We start from the raw sequence: 8,372 nt of genomic DNA on the forward strand, positions 1-8,372 counted from the left end.
TTAACCACTACACCACTGGGCTGGCCCCAATACACATAACTTAAAGACTTAAATGTAAGATCTGAAAATGTAAAACTCCTAGAAGGAAACATAGATGTTACAAATATAGATGTTACAGAACACTCGATGTGTAACATAGAAGAGAGAAAAGAGGTAAGGTAAAAATGCTATAGTCTTGAATTGAATTGGAAGTATCAGTATAAACTCATGATGTATTTTATCCTTAAAAATATGTGATATACACATGATCATCTCAATAGATGCAAAGAAAGTATTTGACAAGATACAGCACCCATTTATGATAAAAACTCTGAATAAAATGGGTATAGAAGGAAAGTACCTCAACATAATAAAGGCCATATACGACAAACCCACAGCCAATATCATCCTCAATGGTGAAAAACTGAAAGCTATCCCTCTAAGAACAGGAACCAGACAAGGATGCCCACTCTCACCACTCCTATTTAACATAGTACTGGAAGTCCTAGCCAGAGCAATCAGGCAAGGAAAAGAAATAAAAGGGATCCAAATTGGAAAGGAAGAAGTGAAACTGTCACTATTTGCAGATGACATGATTTTATATATAGAAAACCCTAAAGAATCCGCCAAAAAATTTTTAGAAGTAATAAACAAATACAGTAAAGTTGCAGGATACAAAATCAACATACAAAAATCAGTTGCATTTCTATGCACTAACAACGAAGTAGCAGAAAGAGAAATTAAGAATACAATCCCATTTACAATTGCAACAAAAAGAATAAAATACCTAGGATGAAACTTAACCAAAGAGGTGAAAGATCTGTACACCGAAAACTATAAAACATTGCTGAAAGAAATTGAAGACGACACAAAGAAATGGAAAGATATTCCGTGCTCTTGGATTGGAAGAATTAACATAGTTAAGATGTCCATACTTCCTAAAGCAATCTATAGATTCAATGCAATCCCTATCAAAGTTCCAACAACATTTTTCACAGAAATAGAACAAAAAATCCTAAAATTTATATGGAACAACAAAAGACCCCAAATAGCTAAAGGAATCCCGAGAAAAAAGAACAAAGCTGGAGGTATCACACTCCCTGATTTCAAAATATACTACAAAGCTGTAGTGACCAAAACAGCATGGTACTGGCACAAAAACAGACACACAAATCAATGGAATAGAATCGAAAGCCCGGAAATAAACCCACACATCTATGGACAGCTAATCTTTGACAAAGGAGCCAAGAACATACAATGGGGAAAAGAAAGTCTCTTCAACAAATGGTGTTGGGAAACCTGGACAGCCCCATGCAAAAGAATCAAAGTAGACCCTTACCTTACACCATACAAAAAAATTAACTCAAAATGGATTAAAGACTTGAATGTAAGACCTGAAACTATGAAACTTCTAGAAGAAAACATAGGCAGTACACTCTTTGACATCGGTCTTAGCAACATATTTTCAAGCACCATGTCTGACCGGGCAAGAGAAATAATAGAAAAAATAAACAAATGGGACTACATCAAACTAAAAAGCTTCTGCACAGCAAAGGAAACCATCAACAAAACGAAAAGACAACCTAACAATTGGGAGAAGATATTTGCACACCATACATCTGATAAGGGCTTAATCTCCAAAATATATAAAGAACTCATGCATCTCAACAACAAAAAAACTAACAACGCAATTAAAAAATGGGCAAAAGGCCTGAACAGACATTTCTCCAACGAAGATAAACAGATGGCCAACAGGCACATGAAAAGATGTTCAAAATCATTAACTATCAGGGAAATGCAAATCAAAACTACAATGAGATATCACCTCACACCTGTCAGAATGGCTATAATTAACAAGACAGGAAACAACATGTGTTGGAGAGGATGTGGAGAGAAGGGAACTCTCATACACCGCTGGTGGGAGTGCAAACTGGTGCAGCCACTATGGAAAACAGTATGGAGATTCCTCAAAAAATTAAGGATAGAATTACCATATGATCCAGCTATTCCACTGCTGGGTATTTATCCAAAGAACTTGAAAACACCACTGCATAAAGATACATGCACCCCTGTGTTCACTGCAGCGTTATTCACAATAGCCAAGACTTGGAAGGAACCTAAGTGCCCATCAAGGGACGAATGGATAAAGAAGATGTGGTATATACACACAATGGAATACTACTCAGCCATAAGAAACGATGAAATCCAGCCATTTGTGACAACATGGATGGACATTGAGGGTATTATGCAAAGTGACATAAGTCAGAAGGAGAAGGTCAAATACCGTATGATTTCCCTCACTAAGTAGTAGATAATAACAACAACAAACAAACACATAGAGACAGAGATTGGATTGGTGGTTACCAGAGGGGAAGGGGGGATAGAGGAGGGCGAAAGGGATAATTCAGCACATGTGTGTGGTGATCAGTTGTAATTAGTATTTGGGTGGTGAACATGATGTAATCTATGCAAAAATAGAAGTATAATGATGTGCACCTGAAATTTATACAATCTTATAAACCAATGTTACTGCAATAAACAAAAAATTTTTTTAAAAATGTGATATAGGGGCCGTCTCTGTAGCGTAGCAGTTAAGTGCACACACTCTGCTGCTGGCGGCCCAGGTTCAGATCCGGCCGTGCACCGACACACCGCTTGTCAGGCCATGCTGTGGCGGCGTCCCATATAAAGTGGAGGAAGATGGGCACGGATGTTACCCCAGGGCTATTCTTCCTCAGCAAAAAAAGAGGAGGACTGGCATGGATGTTAGCTCAGGGCTGATCTTCCTCATACACACACACAAAAAACAATGTGACACAGGGGCCAGCCCAGCGGCATAGTAGTTAAGTTCCCACGCTCCGCTTCAGCAGCCTGGGATTCACAGGTTCGGATCCCAGGCACAGACCTACGCACTGCTCATCAAGCCATGCTGTGGCGGCATCCCACATACAAAATAGAGGAAGATGGGCACAGATATTAGCTTGTGGCCAATCTTCCTCACACACACACAAAGATAGAAGGTAAGTAAAAATGCTATAATCTTGAATTTGAATTGGATGTAAATTGTTACATGGAAAACAATTTTATGATATCTAGAAAAGTGAAATATTATACATACCCTATGACTCATTGGTACATATTCTAGAGTAATTCTTGAATATGTGAAGCAAGATAAGATCGTATAAGAATGTGCATAGGTACGCTTTCTGTAAAAGCTATGAACTAGAAACAACCCAAATAGCCATCAACAGTATGATGGTTAAATCGTTTGTGCTGTATTCATCAATGGAATATTACCCAACAATCAAAATGAATGACTACACCAAGACATAAACATGGATGAGGGGCTGGCCCCTGGACGTAGTGGTTAAGTTTTGCGTGCTCTGTTTTGGCAGCCCAGGTTTGCAGGTTTGTATCTGATGGTGGACGACCTACACCCCTCATCAGCCATGCCATGGTGGCGACCCACATATAAATTAAAGGAAGGTTGGCACAGATGTTAGCTCAGGGCTAATCTTCCTTAAGCAAAAAAAAGAAAAAAAAGGAAGATTGGCACAGATATTAGCTCAGGGCGCATCTTCCTCAGCAAAAAAAACAAAAAAAACATGGATGAATCTCTAAAATGCAAGGTTGAGCAGAAGCAAACACAGAATAAAACATGTAGGATGATTTGATTAATATAAAATCGCAATGCATTCAATACTAAACAATAAACTGTTTAAGGATACGTACATAGGTAGTAAAACCATATAGAGAAGTAACGGCATGATCGACACGATTCAACATCACATGTATCCCAGAGAGGGTAACTATAGGAGGATGTGCTCGGAGCAGGGCACATGTGGGATACTGGTTACGTTCCATTTCTCAAGCCAGGAAGCAGATCCACGGGTATGTGCTCTTCTTTTCTTTAAATTGTGCATACATGTTTTCTATCCTCAGTATACATGACATATTTCTCAATATAAAATTGAAAAAGAAAAGTCATGACTCCAAGTTGAACCCTAAGGTCAGGACGGGAAAGGGACAGGGCGCTGGGTCTAGGGAGCATTTTTAGGATGGGAAAGCTTGAGCATACTTACAAGCCACCCTCCCTATGATAGTAGCCAGGATGGGGCCAGGACTGCTGCAGGCCAATGAGTGTATATTTGAGAAGGAGAAACAGGAAGTGAGCCCACATTTCCTCTTGATGAACACATGGGGTAGGGTCTTGCTCCAGCCCTGAGCTGGGAGGGGAAGGGAGACAATCAGGACCAGGTAAAGGAGGTTCAGAGCAGCATTGAGGGGTGAGATGAACCCCTGCAGTGCATGGACAAGGGGAAGAGATGCAAAACGGCATGTGACCCAGGGTGGGGACTTGCAGGGAGGGCTGGTCAGAGGGCCCTGGCCGTGAACGTCCACCTCCAACATGGACGTGGCCCTGGGGGCAACAGGCAGAGGGTCTCCAGTTGGCTCAGTGGCCCCTTCTCAGGAGAAGACTGACCTGAGTCAGGGACACTGCTGTGACCTCAAAGCCAGACTAATGTCTGGCTGGGACCACGAAAGCAGGAGCCTGGTGGTCTTCACACACCGTGCTCCGTCTCTGAGTCATATGTGCCCCCAGTAGTTGGTCCCAGCTGTACAGCGGCAGGTCTCACTGACACAGGGTGTGCCCATGAATGCAGAGTCACACAAACTATTGCTGAAGTGACAGTCACTGCCCCATGCAGGGACCCACATACAAACTGCAGAAATGTCTATTCACTCACCTAAGTGATAAGTTAATTCACTTTTTTTCAGACTGCAGCAAATCTTTTATTACAATTAATTAAATCTCTTAATAATGTCTCAAACAGTATCAAACACCCTCTCATCTCTCTAACACAGAGCAGAGTGGGCATTGCTCAGTACCAGAACTGAGCAAGAAGTACTGAATGTCAAGCTTCTGATCACATCCCATGGTGACAAGGTAGAGCTTATGCGCCATCGTCTCACGTTATCCAGCTGCGTGTCTCACATAGCTCATCGCCTCAGTGGAGACCAAAATTTCTATTTCATATTCTAAGTGCAGGAAGTTAAGAGAGAGAAATCCAGTGAAAACACATTGATTTCAATTCAACTAAGTTAAAAAAAAAAAAAAAAGCAAACAAATGAGTCGTTTTGAAGGGAAAGAGAGAAAGGAAGGTATGGAAGTAAGAGTCACGACTGTGACAAGGGCTAGTAGCCATACATGGCACATTGTAGCTCCACAAACTATCTATCATGTGCTATTTTATTTTTTTTTTTTAAAGATTTTATTTATTTATTTATTTTTCCCCCAAAGCCCCAGTAGATAGTTGTATGTCATAGCTGCACATCTTTCCAGTTGCTGTATGTGGGACGCGGCCTCAGCATGGCCGGAGAAGCGGTGCGTCGGTGTGCACCCGGGATCCGAACCCGGGCCGCCAGCAGCAGAGCGCGCGCACTTAACCGCTAAGCCACGGGGCCGGCCCTATCACATGATATTTTAAAATAAAGTGACTTTAGTGGATTTTTTTCTTTTTTGGTATTGTAAACACGTGCTGTTTGATATTACCTGAATTCAATTTAAAACAGGTTTTTTTTTGCAAATACAACAAAATTTAAAGCCTTTAAGGCAGGCATCTCTCTAAGGAAAAAACTAAGGCATTTGTTATGAAACTGTTAGGATGCCCGCACCTAAGACTCCTCAGCATGACCTTCAGAGCTTTTGTTCTCTGTTGCTCAGGGGTAAACTGGGTTTTGATGGAACAGAAGCCACCGCTGCCTCCTATGCCTTCAATCTTGTCTTTCTCCACACCCATCCTGTAAGGAAGACAAAAATGTTTCATCTTTCTCAATCTCTTCTTTGAACTGCTGCACACAGCCCAGGAAAGCCACCATCGCACCGTCAAACCTGTTGTCCCAGAAAAACCACAACCCCCAGAACAGCACAATGGCAGCTCCTTAAATTTGTCAGTCAGAGGCTCCAGATATGAATGGTTTTCACAGGAACGAGACAATACCTCTGAACCTTCAGACCCATCGTATTGGCTGGGGTGTGGAGCAGTCCCGAGCAGCATTCACCACAGTCCATTCCACAGGAGCACCGGGCAGGTGACCCGGTCTGAAGTTACTGATTGTGCCAAACTGTCCACAGCCCCAGATGGGAAAGGTCTCGTTAAAGACACTGGTTTTCTTCAGCTGCATCTGAGCATAACGCCTCTGGTTTCCTACATCTTCAGCCCCTCATCCCGTTCCAGCTATTGTCATTTAAATTCACTGTATTCCCTCTGGCACTGAGGTTCCTCCAGACCCAGTCTCTCAGCCTCAGACCAGACCTTCTCACGATTTTCTGCCACTGTCTCTGGGCTCTCTTCCACATCTTCCAGCTCCTGGATCAGCCTCTCCTCCTCCAACGCCAGCTCCCTTAGCTCCACCAGTAGCTGCTCCCTGTCACCCTCATTCATTTGCTCTAAGGTCCCCAAACGGCGTTTGCAGTTCTGACACTCATTTCAGTGACGTGGTCTACAAGAGGACCTGTGCATTCCTCACACAGTGGTGATCCACATCTGTCTGCCCCACAGGATGTGAAAAAGGCCCCCAGTGACCTTCAGTCTTCAGCTAATGTTCTCCATGGTGCCACCGTCGGATGCCTCCCTGATCAGAGTGAAGCCGTTGGCACTTTCTGTAGATGTCACCCTGGCCGGGATGAATCTGCAAGAGATGCCATCCTGGCGAGGTTCAATAAACGGCTCCTGTCCTGAGTTAGCCTCTTCCTGCGGGGTCTCCCCTGGTTTCTCCCAGGCTGGGGCAAGCAACGGAGCTGTGAGCTCCTGGATGGCGACGCGGTCCCGTCTCAGCGGCCGGCTGCAGGGCTGGCACACGAAGCTGGCCTGCACAGTGCTGCTGGGCATCTTTAACCCTCCATCCCTCGGGACCTGGGGCCACCACCCTGGTCCAGTCTACCGTGGCTCTCAGGTGGGCTCAGAGCAAGGCCTCCACAACTGCTGTCACCAGGTCTTCAGCTATTCCAGGCCGGCCCAACAACAACTGACTTTTACTGTGCATTTGTTATGCGCCCATCAGTGTTCTAAGTGCCTTCCACGTACTGACCCACTCACTTAACCAACATTCACCAGCACCTTAAGAGCCACACGCTGGGCAAGGGGCTGAGCGCAGCTGTGCCCACTGCAATCACAGACCCTGCTCCCATGGGGAGTGAGGTCTGGTGGGGAAGACGACCCCGGGAATGCCCATGCGGGGCGTACATGCTCTTACAGATGTGGGCAGACCGCCTCAGACAGGGCTCAGTGTCCTAAAAGAACTCCCCTGACCCAAGCCCCCCTCAGCTACTGCACCTCTCCCCGGTATACTGAGAGAGCTGGCTGCTCTTGATGCCTCCTCTTCCTTCCCTCCCTCACCTCCAGGGGCTCTGGTCTATTCTTCCCTCACTGCTGCACTGAAACAGCCTTATTCAAGGTCATCAGTCATCTCCATCTTTCCAAAACCCCTGCTGCAGCCCATGTCCTCTCTCAGCCCTTTTTCATCAAGGCCTCTCTGATGCCACCTTAACTCACTACCCGCTCTCCCCCCGCCCCCCTCACTTGCTGCCCCTGCCTCATCCCCCTTACGAGGGGGAAATGCGCGGCCCCTCAGAGCTCTGGCTGGGGCCCCTCCTCTTTGCTCTTTCATCCTCTTTCCATGTGATCTCATCCATGACTTCAAATACCTCTATAAATGGGTGGCGCCAAAATGTGCGTCCCCGGCCCTTATTCATCCCCTGAGCTCGACTCCCATATCTAACCACCCGCTCCACAGGACAGACATCTCCACATGGCAAGACAGAATTTTCAATTTACACTCCCACACAAACCTGTTCCACTGTGTCTCTCCCCTCTGCCCCCACAGGGAAATGGCAGTATGTCCACCCAGTTGCTCAGTCCAAAAGCCAGAGTTAATTCTTCTTTCCAATCAGACCAAGTATAATAAACTCTTTAAAAAGGTTTTTTTTAAAGAACAGACACGAGGAAGAAAAGAGGAAAGGGAGGGAGGGAGGGTCCAGATCACAGCTAAATGCACTCTTTCCCCACTGACCCCCAGCAGTGAGAGTCCCTCATCCCTACCCAGGGCTCCTGTGGTCTTTTCTGTGTCCTGTGGACTCTGGCTTCTCGTCCACATGGGTGGCCCCTGACCCCCACACACGACAGGGTCAGCATCTCTCTGCCTCCCAGTCTGCGTGGTACAGGCCTGGTCAGTTTAATGTCCTCCATCGCAGACACAGCCTCTCTGAAGACACATCTCTCTGCCAGGGGGACTCCCTCCACTCCCGGAGGGAGCCCCTCTCCCAGGGTCAGAGTTGACCAAGTTGTTGGGGGGTGGGAGGCGAGAGCTGAGCCGAGCTGGGCAGGGCAATG

The 8,372-nt window shown here is 45.6% G+C and overlaps 1 pseudogene; it reads right to left on the reverse strand.

Moving 5' to 3' along the window:
- Positions 1-3,538: 3,538 nt before the first annotated feature.
- LOC131396760 (beclin-1-like) lies at positions 3,539-7,534 on the reverse strand (annotated as a pseudogene).
- Positions 7,535-8,372: the final 838 nt, after the last annotated feature.

Source organism: Diceros bicornis, chromosome 34, assembly GCF_020826845.1.
Source record: "Diceros bicornis minor isolate mBicDic1 chromosome 34, mDicBic1.mat.cur, whole genome shotgun sequence".
Lineage (NCBI taxonomy): Eukaryota > Metazoa > Chordata > Mammalia > Perissodactyla > Rhinocerotidae > Diceros > Diceros bicornis.